The sequence below is a fragment of the Lampris incognitus genome, chromosome 15 (genome assembly GCF_029633865.1).
Source record: "Lampris incognitus isolate fLamInc1 chromosome 15, fLamInc1.hap2, whole genome shotgun sequence".
Taxonomy (NCBI): Eukaryota; Metazoa; Chordata; class Actinopteri; order Lampriformes; family Lampridae; genus Lampris; species Lampris incognitus.
This window is the reverse complement of record NC_079225.1, coordinates 27567301-27588077: the sequence shown is the minus strand read 5'-3', so window position 1 is coordinate 27588077 and position 20777 is coordinate 27567301. Positions and strand designations below refer to the sequence as shown.

The following is a 20777-nucleotide window of genomic DNA, read 5'->3' as shown; positions in this document are numbered from 1 at the left end:
TATTTGAGTTCTCACACATTTCACATTATATATGTATGCACTGCAATGCACACACAGTAATGCACATGCAAAAAGTCCTCAAATGCATGTGCATGTCGTTCTAACAACGGAAAACAAATTTCACATCCCAAGGTACTTGAGTGTTGACAAACTGAATACACAACATGTGACCAGTGGTTTGAATGGTTTGAAGGTTTTGCTGCGTTACTGAGGGCAAAGGAAGGGCAGAAAGTCTCTTGACGTACCAAACATTTTTTGTTGGACAAATTTGTTATTCACATAACTGTCTAAACATGGATAGCCTTCAGAGCCAAATAAAGAAGAGAGAGCTGCACTCAGAAATATATCAGTCAATAGAGTTACTATATCATCTGTCTGGCAAAACACAAAATGTTTTCCGCCAACCGGCCTTCGTCAGTGTGTGACTTCAGGGCCACAAATCAGATTGCATGTCAGTTTTTTTCTATTTAGACAGCCTCAAAAACACAAAGGCTTTGAAAATAGGCCTATTTGGGGAAAAAATTAGGGCGAAGTGGTGGTGGATTGAATGGTGTTGGACCATTTGTTTAGACAGATACATAGTATATCTAGTCTGATAAAGATCAGACCTAAATAAAAAAGCTAGAAGCACAAACCCATGAGGTCTTTTTTTGGTTAGACACCACTGAGTAAGATGAGATCACCGAGTTGGCTGATGGTCACCTGGTATACGTCATTCGATGGGGGAGCGTCTGGCTCTGACCAGGAGGTGGAAGTCACATAGCACCGTGATGCTGAGAGCAGAGGTTTCCTCTCTGATGCAAGTGTTAGAGACAAGGACGATCTGGCCAGCGTGCTCTGTATACGTCATTAGCACAGTGTGGGCTGAGGGTGAAAGTAACAAACTGCTGCAAAGCAGAGATGAGAGTTTTCCTTTGGACGGAAACATTACTGCTGTGAAGGCTGAGGGTGATAGACGGGGCAAGACACAAAGGATAGAATGGAGAGAGGGAGGTGGGTGGAAAGAGACAGGGAATTAAACTAAGTGGGATGCAGGTACGTTAGGGTTGTTTTTTTGTTTTTTGCTTTGTTTACACGTCATCTGAACAAATGTTTAACTACTATCTATGGTGTCAAAACAAGGCTACAAAGCATCATAAACGTAAGTCATGTATTGTAAACAAAAAATATACTTGAAATAGCTGTTTTGATGTTTGCGAGAAAATCGTCTTTTTTTGCATTTACGATACTTTTTTTTTTGCAAACATCAAAACTTTTACGCATTTGTGGCCTTGTTTTGACACCATAACTGTCCATTTGACATAATCTAACTGCCGATGTAGCCACGGGAGAAGACGGGTCAAAAGTCAAAAGTAACAGGGACATCTGGGTGGCGTGGCGGTCTATTCCATCGTGGATTGCCGGTTCAAATCCCCGTGTTACCTCCAGCTTGGTCTGGCGTCCCTACAGACACAATTGGCTGTGTCTGTGGGTGGGAGCCGGATGTGGATATGTGTCTTGGTCGCTGCACTAGCGCCTCCTCTGATTGGTCGGGGCACCTGTTCAGGGGGAAGGGGGAACTGGAGGGAATAACATGATCCTCCCCCGTGCTACGTCCCCCTGGTGAAACGCCTCACTGTCAGGTGAAAAGAAGCAGCTGGCGACTCCACATGTATCGGAGGAGGCATGTGGTAGTCTGCAGCCCTCCCCGGATCGGCAGAGTGGGTGGAGCAGCAACTGGGACGGCTCGGAAGAGTGGGGTAATTGGCTGTATACAACTGGGGAGAAAAAGGGGGAAAAGAAAAAAATGTCAAAAATGACACGTGGGTGAGTTTTCTCTCTTTATGTGGCACATCCTGTCTGGAGGAAAGGGTGGAAGGTCGAGAGGTCATTATCAAAGGCTAAAGGTGGCTACATATGGCCTATTTTTCATGACGCACAGGCAGCTTTTGGAGATAAGGAGCTATTGCCTTCTGTATGATGAGGAGCCCTGCTGTAAATCAGGATGAGATGAAAGGTCATGTGCTTCAGTCACCAAGGTGGCTGGTAGGTAGAAGTAAGACTATGTGGAGAGACTCGGTGTGATGTAGAGAGATGGGGGGGGGTCAATTGACTTAGGTGCTTGATCAAGACAAACACTGAGCTGGTGTTGTGGATACGACATTACAACAGGAAGTTGTTGTGCTGGGACCTTAGGGTAAAGATTACAAGTTATTATGAGTTTTCTTTTCCACATCTGTTAGGCTGCTATGGTGTAATGGGAATAAAACTACATTAGGAGTGAGTGAAACCATGGACACTGACGGTAAAAGTTACAGTACCTGTTTGGGATTCATACTTATAACAGAGGTTGTTCCTGGCTCAGCAGGACAAAGTGACAGATCGATGTGAGGGAGTTTCCTGTTCCTGCAGCTGGTTGAAGGTAAAGAGGAGCCCCTTTGGTAGAAAGAGTGAAGGAAGCACAACTCTCATTTCAAAACAACCAAGAAATGAGATGACGTCGTGACATTTCAGTTGAGGTCTGTGAAAATAAACATTCAGTCAATTATACACCAGACTTACAAACTGCATCATTATTTTCAAGTGGGGCCTTTTTTAGGTGGAGCTCTAACCATTGCTCTACATTACTGTATATTTCCCCCAGATAGGTCACTGCACCAGGTCACAGTGTGCATGCTGTTTTAATTCGGTACAATAAACAGAATCACAGAAAGTTGAATCACTTCATTTGGACGCAACGTTGATTGTCAGAAATGTTTCATGACTCATCTAAGTGACCTCTTCAGTCTAAACTGACTGCAGGTATCCCCACCCTTATAGACAATACAATTGCATAATGACCGAAAACAACAGTCAGTTTCACATGCAACTTACCGTGACCATTAACTAGAGTTACAATGGCGATGGGTACTATTCACAGAGGATTTGGGAATAGCTGCAAACACAGCATTGTAAGATGGTGACAGATGCACTCTTAGCCCCCCCCAATTGGTTCAGGGATGGTCGTTCCCTCTTAACATAGATGGCCTCTTTGACTCCCCATTCATACCATCGTTCCTCCCTATCAAGGATGTGCACATCCTCATCCTTGAAAGAGTGGCCACTGGCCTGTAGATGGGTGAGGACTGCAGAGTCCTGGCCTGACGTGTTAGCTCTCCTGTGTTGTGCCATCCTCTTGGCCAGTGTCTGTTTGGTTTCCCCGATGTACAAGTCACGACAGTCCTCCTGTCACTTAACAGCGTACACTATATTGCTCTGTTTGTGCCGGGGGACCCAATCCCTGGGATGGACGAATTTCTGAGATGCAGTGTTTGGAAAATATGCTCTCAACTGTTCCGACACTCCCGCCAGATATGGAATCACCACTGGTTTACACTTAGACAGCTGTTGTCCTTCTCCTCTCTTCGATCGGCTGGTGTACTGTTTGGGCATCTTCCTGGATTTGACAAATGCTCAATCAGGATAGCCACACTTAACCAGGGCCTGTTTAATGCGGGATTTCTACACTTCCCCGGCCGCTGTGTTGGTGGGGATGTTGTCAGCCCAGTGGTACAGCATCTTGATGACTCCTAGTTTGTGCTCCAGTGGATGATGAGAGTCAAACCTTAAGTACTGATCAGTATGTGTTGGTTTACAGTAAACATCAACAATCAAATGTCCCCATCACCAATTGCAATTTCACAGTCTAAGAAGGCTAACCTGTCATTTTTCACATCCTCCCTGGTGAACTTGATGTGGTTGTCCACAGAGTTGATGTGGTCAGTGAAATGTGGTCCATCCTGAGATTTAATTTTAACCCAGGTATCATCCACAAATCTGAACCAATGGCTAGGTGGTGTCCCTGGATAGGACGTCAGAGCTCTCTTTTCCACTTCCTCCACATAAAAGTTGGCCACTATAGCTGAGACTGGGGAACTCATAGCACACCCATGCCTCTGCCTATAGTACTGCCCCCTCCCTCCCTGTATGTGAACAGGGAGGCAGTACCATAAATAAAATATATATAAATAAACAGAATGAGACTGGGATCAGAGTTGCCTGCATTGACTGGACAGAAAAGGCTTAAGGATTTTATTTTTTTTGTACGTGACATCAATGGCAGTCAATCACATTTTTTGTGAAGATTTTCTCATTTTTAATTCTGCTCTATCAATCGGTGGTGCCTGAAATATGAATATAATAGGATCAATTGTAGGATAAAATCTAAATAATTCAGTTTACTCTGACTGACAACTGTGATATATTCATAACCAGCAATGAATTGACCAGATGAGACTTAGAAATCAGATTTTCTATGTAAAGACATCTTCTTTTTTTTAATAGTTTGCAAATCACATCAGAATATACAGTGAATACCAATTACACAAAACACAGCAAACATTTTCCCTCCTTTTCTCCCTCCCACAACTCATCCCCACCAACCAAGTAGGGACATAGAAAAAAAAATAAACTAGAAAAAAATAAACATTCTAAATAAAAAGTAAATAGATAAATGAATAAAATAAAGGGTGTGTCTTAGATCAATGTAACAATAACAATAATAATAATAATAATAATAATAATAATAATAACAATACATTTTATTTGTGGGCGCCTTTCAGAGCACTCAAGGACACCTTACAGAACATAGTAAAAGAACAAGCAGCACTGTATCAGACGGCATAAAACCAAAACAAAGCAGGGTAGACAATAAAAAGTTAATACAACAGATATGTATAAAGTCATCATCTGCCAAAAACTCAATGAAGCGTGGATCAGACTGAATATGCCAGTTTGAAAACGTACGTTTTGAGATGGGATTTGAAGGTTGAAAGAAAGTCAATGTTGCGAATGTCTTATGGGAGAGAGTTCCATAGGTGGGGAGCAGAACGACTGAAGGCTCTAGTCCCCATGGTAGTCAAGCAGGCCAATGGTGTAGTGAGTTGGAGAGCAGAAGAGGATCTGAGAGTGCGGGACGGCGTGTGGATATGAAGGAGTTTGGAAAGATATGAAGGAGCTAGGTTATTAAGGGCCTTAAAGGTGAGGAGCAGTATCTTGAAGTCAATATGGTATTTAACAGGGAGCCAATGGAGTTGCTGAAGAACAGGAGTGATATGATCTATGGAACGAGTTCTGGTAATGATATGGGCAGCTGAATTCTGGACCAATTGAAGCTTATGAAGACACTTGAGGGGAAGACCAAGGGGATAGAATTGAAGTAGTCAATACGGGATATAGCCAGGATGTGAATGAGTATGGCAGTGCTGTTAGGTGTACGTGACAGGCGAAGATGATTAATATTGTGTAGGTGGAAGTATGCAGACCGAATAACATTTTTGATGTGAACTTCAAAAGATAATGTGCTGTCCAGGATGGCACCCAGACTCTTAACCTGAGGTGATGGAGGAACTATAAAGTTGTCAATAGTTAGGGAAAAACTATCAGGTTTAGCCAAAGTAGATTTAGTATCTACAATGAGGACCTCGATTTTACCACTATTAAGTTTGAGGAAGTGGTATGAAAACCTCTCTCTCTCTCTCTCTCTCTCATCTTCAGCCACTTTTCTGGGGTCGGGTCACGGTGGCAGCAAGCTGAGTAGGGCACTCCAGATGTCCCTCTCCCCAGGAACACCCTCCAGCTCCTCCTGGGGGATCCCAAGGCATTCCCAGGCCAGATTGGACATGTAGTCCCTCCAGCGAGTTCTGGGTCTACCTAGGGGTCTCCTCCCAGTTGGCCGTGCCCGGTAAACCTCCAAAGGAAGGCGCCCAGGAGGCATCCTAATCAGATGCCCGAACCATCTCAACTGGCTCCTTTCGATGTGAAGGAGCAGCGGTTCTACTCCAAGCTTCCTCCGGCTCTACTCCAAGCTCCCTCGAGCCGGTATGAAAACCAGGATTTAATTTCTAGAAGTCAGAAAGGGAAGTGGGTGGAAGAGTAGAGGTAGGCTTGGTGGATAGATAAAGCTGGGTGTCATCCACGTAGCAGTGAAATTGAATGATGGTTGATAGGCTATATACCCAGAATAAAAAGATTAGGATCCAATGGTAATTTCTTTGATAAAATTGATCAATCATATTAATAATATCTAGCCAAAAGGATTTCACTTTCATGCATTCCCATAAACATTGGTATAGTGTCCCTCTTGCCTCATTACACTTGATACAGGTACCAGGAATATTATCATTAAACTTGTGCAATTTAACAGGAGTTGTCTATGTTTGCATCAGCCATTTATACTGTATAAGTTTCAAGTTAATGTTGAGTGTTTGCCTCTGAACCTTCCTACATGTCTTACTCCAGTCTTTTTTTGGGGGGGGGCATTCCCCCCCATTCCCCTCCCTTTTTCTCCCCAATTGTATCCAGCCAATTACCCACTCTTCTGAGCTGTCCCGGTCGCTGCTCCACCCCCTCTGCTGATCTGGGGAGGGCTGCAGACTACCACATGCATCCTCTGATACACGCGGAGTCGCCAGCCGCTTTTCCCCCCCTGACAGTGAGGAGTTTCGCCAGGGGGATGTAGCGTGTGAGGATCATGCTATTCCCCCCAGCCCCCCCCCCCCAAATGGGCTCCTCGACCGACCAGAGGAGGCGTTAGAGCAACAACCAGGACACATACCCACATCCAGCTTCCCACCTGCAGATATGGCCAACTGTGTCTGTAGGTACACCCGACCAAGCCGAAGCGGCTTGGTCGGCCAAGCCGGAAGTCTGGCTGTTATTGCGTGATGTTCAGGGAACGTCCCAAGGACATTGCAGGGATGTTAGGGGAAAGTCCTCTAGATGTCCAGGGGACGTTATCGTGGGACATCCCTGTAACGTCCCAAGGACATTACAGGGACTTAGGGGAACATCGTCTAGATGTCTCCGCGACATCCCGGGAACGTCAAAGAACATCCCGAGGACATAACAGGGATGTTAGGGGAAAGTCTACCAGACGTCCCTGGGGCGTCACGGGGACATTACTGTGGGATGTTCTTTGAACGTCTCTCAATAACGTCTCCGTGACGTAATGAAAACCCCACACAATGACATTTACAGGACGTTTGGAGAGGAGCTTTAGGGGACATGCGGAGGACGTTCTTTTGTTTGCTGGGCACACACTATGAGGAACCGTCTCTCTCACTTTTAGTTATTCCCTTCTCTTAAGCTCTAACTGCTTTAAACAAATGCTAACTAACCTCTCAAAGTTTATAAAAATGAACTATGTAATATTTGCAACCTGTACGCAAAAATCAAAGGCACACAAAACGAATAATAACACCAGGAACCCACGCTGAAGGATAGATAAAATAGCAAAGGAATCAAATATTACAGCTGTTGGCAACGTAAAGTCTGTGATGGGTTGAACATCCTTTGTAAGCAAATGACATTTCAACAGTCCATTGCTTGGGTGCAAAAATGTCATTGTTTCCCTTTTTCCAATCCGTATTAAGCCCACTGTCTATATCAATAAAGACGAAAATTAATTTTAGCCAAGAGAATGGAAAGGGAAACGAAACGCAGTCCTATCCAATGGAAAAGGATAAACAAAAAGGATGATCATATTACCTCGTGTGAAAGTGATATAAAATAGAATAATCAGTGTTGCTGCTACACTCTCCTGATGGAGCATTCCATCGTCAGGCCCACCTCAATTATTCGAAGAGACTGGACAAACTTGTCCACTTCAGCTGGAGTTTGGAAAGTGAGAGACCTCTCAGCATATGTCTCCAGGAGCTGCACCACAAAGGTAATTCTGTGCTTATGGATCCACTTGTCTCGCAACTTCTTTCACACCTCATCATAGCCGCGCTGCATCCCATATACATCAGCAGAGAGGTCCGGGTGAAAACGGACTTGTTCGTTGTTGTACAGAACTTTTTCTTTTGTTCTGGTTGCCTTCAATACTCGCTCCCTATCTTTAAAGGTCAAGAAATTCATAATAATTGTTCTCGGACATGTATTGTACGATTTGTTGTTTCGCAGGGTGCTGATTCTATGAGCCCGCTCGATTACCAAGACCTCTCACGGTTCCAGACCCAGACCCCCCGGTAACCACTTTTCCATGAATGTAATTATATCTTGGATCTCTGCCTTCTCTGGTAGGCCTATCAAGTCTTATGTTGTTCCATTGGCTTCTGCATTCCAAGTTTTCCACTTTGTTGGTAAGAGTTTTAACTGTGCTTTCCAATGTGCTGACTTTGGATATTAGCCCATTAACATTGTCTTCAGTGTCAGAAATCCATTGTTCCGCATGCGTAATGCACCCTGTGCATTCCTGTACCTGCTTTCTTATATCAATAATTGTTGCTTGACACATGTATTGATATGAGCTACAGCAACATTTGCAAGCAGATTGATGATGGGTTAAAAGCAAATTTCTCCGAGTCCGAGGTTGCTAGGTCAATTATTAGGGTTATAAAGCCAGGTACTTTCGAAGACATGTTATGTAACAATGATGAGCTGACAGTGACTGAATTCGAATGCTTTCTCTAATCACACATGAAAGGGAAAGACAGTAGTGAAATGTTTCAGGAGCTCAGCAGCGACAGGCAACTCAACACAGATACTCCTAAACAATTTGTCTGTAGAGTCATTGGGCTTAAACAAAGTGTCCGAAATGCTTCTAATCAGGGAGTGGCTTTATTGACGTATGACAAAAATCTGGTCCAGGGCATATTCCTCTGCACCTTATACCAAGGGTTGAGTGACAAATACTCCAATGAGGGATATAAAACCTTACGTTAATGACTTTAAAGTGACAGATGCCGTTATTCTTGACCTAATCACAGAGTCGGTGAGGGAGGAAACAGAAAGGCAGAAACGTCTAGTGGGATCTGGCAGAAACTGCTCAGCAAGTGCTTATATAGTGCAGCGAAGTGAGAGAACTGAAAATGATTCTGAGAAGGGAGCAGAGCAAGGGCCTCTGAAGGCAGACATACAAGCTAATAGACAAGCCATACAGGACTTAGCAGCTGTTTTCATCCCATACCAAAAACATGGAAAAATGCTCACCATCAGAGGCACAGTGGAGGAGAGTAAACATTGTGCAGATGCCATGGTAGTCAAAACAGCAGTGTCTCAAAACAGACAGGAAAAGGGCAAGTGTAACAGTTGTGTCAAACAGGGTAATGAGAAGTCTGTTCACTGTTTCAAGTATGGTGAAGCTGGGCACTGGGCCCAGCTTGACCACACTTGTTTACTGAAGGTGCAGAGACAGGGAAACTTGAAGGGGTCACTGGAAGGGGACAGCCTGTGACCTTACCTTCAAGCATGTCCCCTTCTGAGGGTTTGAAACATAGTACCAATTTAGATGCCACTCAAACAAATGTTGAGAAATGCAAACAAAAACAGGAAACCAAACTTGTGGCACCATGGGGTGTATTGTGAGACATGACTGGATACCGGTGCCCAGGTCACTATTCTTGGGAGAAGGTGGCTTGACAAAAATCTCAGAGAGACACTGTCATTGAACCTATAGAAAAAATACTGGAAACAAATGAGCCTCTTGATCTAATTGCAGCCAATGGGCTGGACATGCCTTTTGAGGGGTGGATTGAGGCGGTAGTGGAATTCATATGGGTGATTGGCCATAGAGGTGCCCATGTTAATGAGCCAAAAAGTAACCACAGCTTGTAGGTATCAATGTAGTGAGGGAAGTTATAAAGGGGAGGGGTGGAACAGACCTCCAGGCTCTACTAAAGGAAGTTACAGTTAAGAGGAACATTGTTCATACTGGGGTTGACTCAGTTGGGGCTATGGTCGATGAACAGGAAGACTTCAGCTGCATTGTGAAATCTAAGAAAACTGGATTCAGCATTGCAAGTAGACAAGATTAGAGATGTGAAGTGCTGGGTACGAGGCTTGCCAAGTGGGGGTATAATGCTCTTTGAGCCATGTATCATGTCCTACCTAGGTCTTCAACTCTATCCAAGCATTGTAGAGCTTTCAGCAGGGGCCTCCAAGGTAGAGAAGATAAAAGTTCTGAACTCATCCAAACTTGACATCTGACTTGCCCGTACGACATGCTTGGGCCACATCGAGTCAATTGTAGCTATGACCCCTGTACCCTTAGACTACCTCTGACAACACCTCTGGGCATAGCCCAGACCACACACCTCAGGGCAAAAGCTAGGCTGTGCTATTGACAATCAAGACAGGGCTTAGTTCAAGTGATGGCAACAATATCAAAACAGAGACAGATGAAAAGTGGCACCCACCAGTAGACTTGAGTCATTTGGAGCCAAAGCAGGCAGAGACAGTAAGACAAATATTATTTGAGGAATCAGATGTGTTTGCCCATGGGGAAGGAGACATAGGGTGTGTGTCAGGGCTTAATCTGAAAATTAGACTGTGATGACACAACTGTGCTGAAGTTGTACAGCTCAATTCCTAAGCCTCTCTACAAAGTGAAAGACTATGCCCACACCCTACTCGAAAGAGGGTGGATTCAGAAGTCCAAGTCAGCATACTCTTTGCCTATTATCTGCGTGAGAAAAAAGCACCAAAGTTTGAGGCTGTGCAATGATTTCAGGGGTCTGAACAAGAAGACAATACCAGACAGGCATCCTCTGCTGAGAATTCAGGATCTTTTGGACAACCTGGGAGGGTTCACATGGTTCTCCATTCTCGATCAAGGGTTGGCCTATCACCAAGGCTTTGTGTCAGAGGAGTCCAGGCGCATGACAGCTTTTGTACACCATGGCAGCTTTTGTACACCATACAAACCAATTATACGAATTGGTTTGTATCCCGTTTGGATTGATGCACACCCCAGCTGCATTTCAAAGATGCAGTGAAGAGACACTTGATGAGATCAGAGATGAATGCTGCTCACCATATTTAGATGATGTGCTATGCTACTCATAGACTTTTGAGAATCATGTAGAGGATTTTAGGAAGTTGTTGCAAAGGATGCGTCAACATGGTATCAAACTGAGAAGTGTGCCAAGTGTGAACTCTTCAAACGGGAGGTGAGATACATCGGCATGGTTTCAGGGGAAGAAGTTTGTGTTGACCCGAAGGACCTACAGGCAGTGAGGGTGTTAAAAGATAAGTCACCCAACACTGTAGGTGACGTGCGAAAGCTTCTGGGATTCTTGAGTTATTACAGAACTTTCATGCAAGATTTCTCAAGAATTGTGAAACCCCTGTATGAACTGCTTCAGTCCAAGGAAGACAAGACACCAATACAAAGAAAAAAAGGCAACAAGAAGAAAACAAACAAAAGCCTCTGGGCAGCTACCATCTGGAACACCTGTAGTATGGAGACAAGCTCACAAGGAGGCTGTTGATCAGTTGGTTGAGATATTGACTGAACCACCACTGTTGGCATATTCCAGACTGATGCTTCCAACGACGGACTTGGTACAGTATTGTATCAACAACAGCAGGGCAAGCTCAGAGTCGAAGGCTATGGTTCCAGGACCTTATCAGCAGCAGAAGAGAATTACTACTTGCATTGACAGAAACTTGAATTTCTCTTTTTGGACCCCGCCCCCTTTCTCCCAATTGTACTTGTCCAATTACCCAACTCTTCCAAGCCGTCCCGGTCACTGCTCCACCCCCTCTGCTGATCCAGGGAGGGCTGCAGACTACCACATGCCTCCACCGATACATGTGGAATCGCCAGCCGCTTCTGCAGCACATGGGAGGATCACGCTATTCTCCCCAGTTACCCCTCCCCCTTGAACAGGTGCCCCGACCGATCAGAGAAGGCACTATTGCAGCGACCAGGACACATACCCACATCCACCTTCCCACCCGCAGACATGGCCAGTTGTGTCTGTAGGGATTCCCGACCAAGCCGATGGTAACATGAACCGGCAATCCCCATGTTGGTAGGCAATAGAATAGACTGCCACACCACTCAGACGCCCGGAAACTTGAATTTCTAGCATTAAAGTGGGCTATATGTGATAAGTTCTGTGACTACCTATATTATGCCCCATCATTCACATTTTACAATTATAATAATCCTCTCAGCTATGTGTTGAGTACAGCCAGATTGAATGCTGTGGGACATCATTGGGTTGGTGAATTGGCCGACATCAATTTTGATAAAAGCCAAAATCGATGCAGAAACCGTCTCCAGACATCCCATAGATCTGCAAGAGGGTGAGCAAGCATTCACTGGCATGATGACACATGATATCATTTCGGCCATCTGGCATTGGAGCAAAGCCTCAAAGAGTGAGCAGGTAGGGGTTGCTGCACTGTCTATTGAGACCCCACGACCTAAGGACAAAGGAGGGGGAGTGGCGATCCCCGTGAAGAGAGAAGAGCTTCGTGCAGCACAGCAGGATGATCAGGGCATCAAAGATGTAGAAACAAGCACCATCAGAACTAGACTGAAGGACCCTGTGTGCATTGGCAAAGCGCTTACTGCATGAGTGGAAAAAACTCCGGCCCAATGATGGAATCCTGTACTGGCAGGGCGGTGACAGAAGGCAGTTGGTACTCTCAGCAACATTCAAAGAGAGGGTATTAAAGCACCTGCGCAATGACATGGGGCATGTGGGTATTGACAAGGTCCTACAACTGGTAAGGGAGAGGTTTTATTGGGCCATTCTGGAAAAGGAAGTTGAGGAGTATGTCAAGTGCAGTTGCATAAAGTAGAAGCAACCCAATGTCGAGCAGTGGGCTCCAATGGGCAAACTGACATCTAGCGCTCCTTTTGAAGCAAAGGTGGTTATGAACATATACTTGTGTTACTAGACCACTTTACTAAGTTTGCTCAAGCTTATACTACTCGCAAAAAATTTGTGAGAACAGCAGCAGAAAAGATATTCTATTACTTCATTATAGGTTTTATAGATTTTATATAGCTCTCTCCGGTGTTATTATTTATTGTTTGTGTTATTTGTTTGTTTGCAAGTTACTGTGTTTTATGTTCACACGCTTCTCCAAATAAACTGCCCCTAGTGGGATTAATAAAGTATTGTATTGTATTGTATTCATCCCGAGATTTGGGTATCCAGAGAAACTTCACCATGACTAGGGGTGAGAATCTGAGAACCCGCTGTTTGCAAGGCTCCAAGAACTAGCTGGGGTAGGTAGCACACTCTTGTACAACACCATATCCTCCTCAGAGCAACCCAGTGGAGCATATGAATTGAACTGTCCCGCAGATGCTGCGCACTCTCCCTGAGGACCAGAAGTCACGATGGAAGGATCACCTGCCACACATTGTGCACTTTGTACAACTGTACATGGCATGAGATAACTGGGTTTTCACCACACTTTCTCCTCTTTGGTCAGCCGCCTCAACTGCCCATAGACCTCCTATTTGGCCACATTTGGACAAATGAGCACAAGTCATACTCAGAGTATGCTCAGGGGTGGGGCAGAAGGATGCAGCAGGCTTATCAAACGGCTTCAGAGAATAGTCAGAGGTCCTCTGCCAAAGGGAAAAGATATTATGATCAAGGGGCAAAGGCAGTGGCCCTTCAACCAGGGGACAGAGTTCTTGTTAAAATCATGTTGGAGTGAGACAGACCTGGTAAGCTGCGAGCTTACTGGGAACCAGTGGTTCATAGAGTAGTAGAGAAGTTTGGAGAGGGCCCATTGTACAGGGTACCAACACTGACAATGTGAGAACACAGACAAAGCTCAACCAACCTTGTGAGTCTGCTGAATGTAGTCAGCAGGAAGGCCATTGCCTAGATGGAACAGTAAACCAGAATACGCATATTCAGGCTGGAATGGGGGTTGCTGATGGCTACCAAGGTGAACTAGGGGACATTGAGGCAGAACAGAGTCTTTTTGACTCCACATGTACACCAGAGGCCGAGGAGGCCTCAGGTTCAAACCAGCAAGAAATTGAAGTGTGAAATAAGAAGGTCCCAAAGGGCACATAGGCCAAGAAACACGTTAACCATGACACACTAGGGCAACCAAGTTCCAGGTTTTGAGACCCACCCTCAATGCCTTAAACCAGTGGGTTCCATACTCAACCCCCATGCCTCAGCATACATATTCCTGCCAGCAATGTGGAATCCCTCGAGCTGTCAGGAGCCACTTTCTCCTTAAAGAGGGGGAGAGTGTAATAATGGTAATATTGTAATATTGTGGTCGAGTAACATCCCTTCAAACGATGCGCCCCTATAGTAGTGAAGTGCTTTGGGCCAGAAGGTTACACTAGAGGTAGATAATAGGGTGAAACGATAAAAAGGTAGTATTGATCGTTTGTTTATTTTTGCTTTTCCATATAATGTTTACAATACAAAGTGCACGTGCTCTGTATTTATTGAAAAGCGGTTAATGCAGTCAAAATAAGTTACGCTATTTTAAATCTCACTTGTTAAGCATCTTAAATGTCATGTCGCCTGTTGCACGTTGCAACCGGGTTGTGCACGTTGGTATGGGCACATGCGGTTTCCCCTCAGTTCAGGTTTGGGACAGAGAGACGTGTACGGTAACAAGACGCTGCACATAAAATTGTGGTTAATTGCTTAATGTACGCCAAAATGCATGTTATATGACGTGGATCAAGTGTAAGATAACAGCTCTGTGTAAACCGCGATTCGGTAGAGTTTGTAGCGTTGTAGTACTTAAAATACAGCAAGCTTTGTGATTGCCATTTTTGGTGCAAGTTAGCCTTGTGAAGGGGCCACCCCTCTGCGCTGTGTCACGGTGTTGTCGTGGTAATATGGGAATTGTAGTTTTTGCTTCTGTACCGGGCAGACTGGTCTAACTAGACACGTTTTTTTGGTATAAGAGGATGTTTCTATAAAACAACAGGCGAAGCAGTGCTTCACCAAAAAATAAACAAAAAACATAACACACATATCATATAAAACATCTTTTTTAGATGCTAACATTTCATTAGAATGACTATTTCCTCTGTGAATCAAACAAAAAAGTTAAAAAAAAGTGTAGTGGGTATTGTGCAACACAGCGTCCTCTTCATGTGACACAGGGGAGTGTTCTGCATCACTAACCCCATGTAAGTGAATGTAAATTGAAAAAGTACCTTACATGTTGTTGATTGGAGGGTTATGATTTATGACGCATTTGAATGCCCACCCAGTGAAGCGGTGCTTCACCTAGTCTTTCCTCGACCTGAAAATGATTGACACCTGTCTAACCAATCAGAGAACACCAGTTCAGCCTTTCCGATCTTTGATCATACCTTTTGGTATCTGAAGCGCGGTGAAATATAAGATAAGAAAAAGAGATTAGCCAAAGATAAATTAGTGATTACTATAGTAGTGTTTGGTGGTTCTTGTATATATATTGTAAATATTGTGATAGTGAATCTGTTCAGATCTTTATTGTTCAACTTTATTGTTCATCTTTATATTTGCATTTTTGATCTTGACCTCGTGTAGTAGCTCTGTACTGTAGGCTAACGTTAGTTGTTCTAACTAGCTTAGCTAGCTAGCTGGCTAGCTTCTGATGGATGCAAACATCATGGACCGGATCCTACGGGAATCTTTTCACACTTTCTCCTGTGAGGAAAAACTAGGAGTGAAGGCATAGGAGAGACCAAAGCCCCCCCTCCCCCCATCAAGCTGGTGCAGAGAGTGGGCTCAGTAAGTCCGATTTTAAGTGTTCTGGGTATGAAAAGGTAGAGTGGCTAACGAGTAGTGTGCTAACAAACTGCTTGTATTGCTGGCCTTGCGTGATGTTTAAGTGTGCTGCTGCAGGAGATAGGTGTTCTTCAAAGTTTGCAAGAGATGGATTTGAGGATCTACGAAATTTTGACAGATCTGTTAAGCTTCATTAAAAATGAAAAGGAGCATGTAGGGGCAGCCGTGCAATCAAGTCTGTTGGGAAATGTGATGATTGATACTCACAAAGCATAACAACACGGTCCAGAAAAACCGTGACATTCTGAAAAGGTTGATTGATTCGGTGTCATTATTTGGTCGTCAGGAGCAGGCATTTAGGGGGCATGATGAGAGTGAAAAGTCAGATAATAAAGGAAACTACAGAGAGACGGTAGAAGTGTTTTCCCGCTATGATGATGTTCTGGCTGCTCATTTGAAATTGTCCACTGTGTTTTTTTGGGATGTCTAAGACAATACAAAATGATCTGATTAAAGCCATTGCTACTACCGTTCAGGCGGAGATAAAAAGTGAGATTGCCGCTGCGCCTTTTGTTTGCCTTCTTTTTTCTTTTTCTTTTTTGGGTGGCTGCTTCACCAAAAATTTTGGTCTGCAGCCGCCACTGGTGTACATATGTTCTTGCACTTTACTTAACATGCAGTGTGAAAGAGGATTGTGGTAAAGGCTTCATTGGGTTTCATTTTATGCATCCTCAGAGAGAAAGCTGTTGTTATGTGAGAGTGCATTGACATTCATCATCCTTGTCCTATTGTACACTGTGATTGCAGGCATGTTGATTCTAACCAAATGACTGTATTTGAGTTATTCAATTATTTCTATATATTTTTGCTTAGTGTAACATTTATTTTATTCATACAGTTTAAAGTTACAGGGACCGTACACAGTCATAAACATTTCTGTAAATGTGCCAGTTTAGCCATCTTGGCTACTGGGGATAGCCACCGGGCACCATACTGTGCCTGCACTATGGTGATATACACATACTGTGGGTTCAGTTTTGGGACTGAGAGAGACAGAGAGAAAGATGTTATGTGAGAGTGCGTTGATGTTCATCACCCTTGTCCTATTGTACACTGTGATTGTAGCTCAATCACTAAAGCACTTAAGGAGAGCTGAGTGTCCTGTGGGTTCTTTATCAAGTCTCTATGGCAGTACTTGCATCACATCAATTTTCTTATAGAGTCCTCTTTTCAAGGACAATATGACTTTCATGATATCTTGATTACTGTTCTCATCTGAGTCCGATATTTCACCATCTCCTTCGTCAAGGTCATCATACATGGTGACCATGATGTCCTTTATTTCTTCACCCTCCAAATGTTCGTCCTCATATCGTGATTTCCTTTTGCCTTTTTTCCATCCTTTTCGCAACATTTTAAATACCCAGTACTACTCTTATATACATGTTGCTTGTCTTTGAATAAAATTCTGGTTCCTATTGCTGGATCAATTACATGGCAGCAGCAGGGCTGAAAAGTTGTGACCTCTTAGCACCGCGCCATAACTGGAAGTCATAAATATATTCTTAATTCACTTTGGGCAGGCTGTATTTTCCTTAAGTCAAAATATTCCATTCCATTCCATTATCCAAGCCACTTATCCTGGTTAAGGTTGTGGGATGCTGGAGCCTATATCCCTGCAGTCACTGGGCAGCAGGCGGGGAGACACCCTGCCAGTCCATCACAGGACCGACACATTCACACCTAGGGATAATTTCATTTGGCTGATTCACCTGACCTACATGTCTTTGGACTGTGAGAGGAAACCAGAGCACCCAGAGGAAACCCATGCAGACACAGGGAGAACATCCAAACTCCACACACTGGATGACCTGGGATGACCCCAAGGTTGGACAACCCCGGGGTTCAAACCCAGGACCTTCTTACTGTGAGCTGACTGCGCTAACCACTGTGCCACCATGCTACTAAATCAAGACTATCTCAGGTGTAAAATAAAGGTTGAATGTACTTTTAACAGGTTGCATCATGAAAACTATAGGTATATTTTACTTCTCATTGCACAAAAAGAATAATTGTGACCACCAGATGGTGGTCATTGCTCGCAAGTGCAGCTTCACTGCTTTTATCTCCCCAACCAAACCAGGATTTACAACCAACATCATGCACTGTATCATTTAATCCATACATTTGTCTGTATACAGTCATGAATACCATCCAGGTACAACTGGATCACTGCACTTGTTCACTGCAAGGGTTCACTGCACAAGTTTGCCCAAAAAAATCATAATACAATAAGTAAAACACTTCTGTATATTGTTAATGATGATACCACGATTTAACCATAGACCAACCTATCTCTGTGCTGTAAAATGTATGCTGTGTGCAGCCATCTATTCATTATAATGATTATTTACTGTTACTGGCTATATTTACATAGACCCAAAACATCACTTTGTGCTGTTTGTTGGTTGGCTTATTTGTTTCTTTTGCTTGTTGTTGTTTGTTTTTGGGTCATGTTTTTCTAATAACTGTCTAAAGAAATAAACTTAAAGGAATCTGAAGATCAGATGTGACTATCAATGTAGATTAAATTGAGGACCTCTTTCAAGCCTTGTGGGCAGCATGCATCTGCCCTGCTGTAGTGTCCTTCAGCAAGACACTACAACCATACCAGATCAAAGGTCCTTGCTTCATTCCTGACCCTACACCCTGACCTCCCAGTGGATGTGGACAAGAGAAAAGAAAATTGGCTCTGTAGGGACATAGAAAATATCACACTATTGTATTCACATTTTCTGATTTTTTTCTTTTCTTTTTTTTAACATAATGTTCCAGTAATTGCGTAATCACTAAAATGAAAACACTGGCAAGAGTCACCCTTCAGTAGAGCGAGACCACATTTCCCACAAATCCTTGCTTCCTCTTTCACGTTCTCCTTTCCTGTCATGTCCTCTCCCCTGCCCTTCTCTCCTTCTCCCCATCTCTCTTTTCTCCTCCCCTACTTTCAACCCACTCCTCCCCCTTCGTCTCTACACAACCTCTCCGTCAGAACAAGTTTAGAAAGCAACGTCTATGGCTCCACATGCTGTTAGTATTTTAGGCCTCCCCAAGGGCAACAGGAACCAGGCCGGCTGCACGTGGTCAATTCATTTCCAGTTCAGTCGTATAGATAGAAACATCACTTCATTCAGTAAAAATACAGAACTTTCTGAAGGTGTTTCTTTTAGTTTCTCACCATCTGACCATTTGTGGCATAGTTGTAATCTTCAAGTGTGTGTCTTCATAGTGAAAAATCAGATTCTGTGACGTTGAGGCAGCTGCTTGTTAAACAACGAAAATTACTGTTACAGTGATCAAAAGGTGCAATGGTTTCTGCTTATCAAAATAAGGGCCGAGTTACGGACTTTCTGAGTGCTTGACTCACTCATGCAACCTTACAGAATCAGATCTCAACTCTGAAGAGGAAGAGATGTAAGATCTAAACCATTATCCTCACCTGCCATCGTGGAATTGGATGTTTGCCACAATATCAGATCCTCGGGGCCCATGCAAATCTGGACTAAGTCATCGTCGACCCCCTCAAAAGTCCGTGTGGCAATTGTCAGTCACGGTCTCTGTCCTGTATTCCTCAGCCTGGCTAAAGGCCTCTCAAAGCCTTGGAGAAAGCATTCCTCCGGGCAGCCCAGGAATGTAAACTTTACTTTGGAGTCCAGCTGAAGGCCTGCAGGAGGAATGCCGAGTGTTTGCTGTCAAAGTGTGCTCTCTGTGGTGGCCTCTCTCTGAAAATGAATATTTAGTGGGGGAAGTCATAAATAAAGATGAGGCACAGCTGGCACAGGCAAGACATGCACACACAAGACAGCTGGCACTACAACTGAAAAACCGGCCAGACCTCTGAATATTCTGGTAAATATTGATGTTTTTACTGAGGAGGAAGTTGCTCCCTGGTATGTGACAGGATGTGCTACACACGCTCACCTGCCGTTTCAAAATTACAAAATCCCAGCTTGCACATTAAAGAAAGCATTAGTACAGCTTTCCATGACATCTTTCTTTGTAACTGACATTATGGATGAATACTGGAGGATTTTTAAATGAAGTAAGCCTCAAAGCTGTGTTGTTTTCCTCTTCTTGAGGCGATATGTAAATCATCCAGACTGACATTCGGTTAGAAGTTGACCTGGGCCTGTACAGCCGTATATAACTTCCAGCTCTTGGACTTTTCTCCAATCCCTAATTTCTCAAATTGGGAGCCAGGTCCAAAAGGTCCCTGTAGTGTATCCCAAGAGTATACTGAAGCATAAGTTCTATGGCGATAAACCATCTGTAATATGCACTGAAAAAGATATCCTATCCCTGCACCCATCTCATATACCCTCAGCCTATTTACAAGCCCATATAATATAGTTCACTTTATATTACCTTGTCCTGTGTCCCAGGTCACTCTCTACACCTCCACTGTGTTCAGGTCTTCTTCATCTCCAATCCCTTAACAGTGTAGGCCTTCTGGTTCAAGAGGTTGACCTTGAAACCAGAAGGGCTGCAGGTTAGCTGTAACCCAGATGTTGGAGGGTGGCCTAGGCTACACCTGTTCCCTCCAAACTACTAAACTTGTCCAAAAGCACAACACTATGGGTGACACTTTAATTCAGAAAGTTGGTGCATGATCTATCCACATTTAATTTGTGAATATGCTGCAAAAGGAGGTGTGTTGAAGGTGTTTGGCTGGGAGAGCTGGCATTAGATCGGCTGGGGACAGCCCGGTCTGCTGCGTCCAGTGGGCCCTGCGCCCAAGGAGGAAACACCGAGGGCGGTCTGACAGGACGCGGAAGTGGGGCAGGCTAAGCTAACTGCTAGCCCTTGCAGACTGGTAGTTCTGACAGTCATCCTGGCGTTTGCTCTTTTGGACAGTGAAATTTTTATTTTTTATATATGTTGCATATTTGTGTTTTTGTAGTTTTTTTGTAGTTTGGTTATATATGTTCTTGTAGTTTGGATATGTGTTTTTGTCTTTGTGTTGCACTGCTGTGGGCTGGGTAAAATGATATTTCATTTCATTTCATGTACACAAGTGCATGAAATGAAATGACAAATAAATGTTCCTGATTCCTGATTCGTGAAAAGCGAGACGCAATACCATTTACGTCTTCTTCAAACCAAATGCAATTCCATTATGTCTTCCCCAAAGTCTAACTGCTTGTTTGGTCAGGATGTAACTAAGAGGAAAATATGCACAAAGACAAACTCCAATGTCCTTGTGTGACGGAACAAACGTCATCACCTTTCAACCACCTCACTGTTAGTGGG

The 20777-nt window shown here is 43.9% G+C and overlaps 1 long non-coding RNA gene across 1 annotated transcript; it reads right to left on the bottom strand.

Annotated features, from left to right (window-relative positions):
- Positions 1 to 878: 878 nt before the first annotated feature.
- Positions 879 to 19119, bottom strand: LOC130124759 (uncharacterized). The gene is made up of 3 exons (XR_008811400.1): positions 18967 to 19119; positions 2301 to 2415; positions 879 to 942 (listed from the first exon to the last, which is right to left on the bottom strand). It is a non-coding gene; the product is annotated as an uncharacterized LOC130124759 (long non-coding RNA).
- Between the last annotated feature and the right edge of the window lie 1658 nt (positions 19120 to 20777).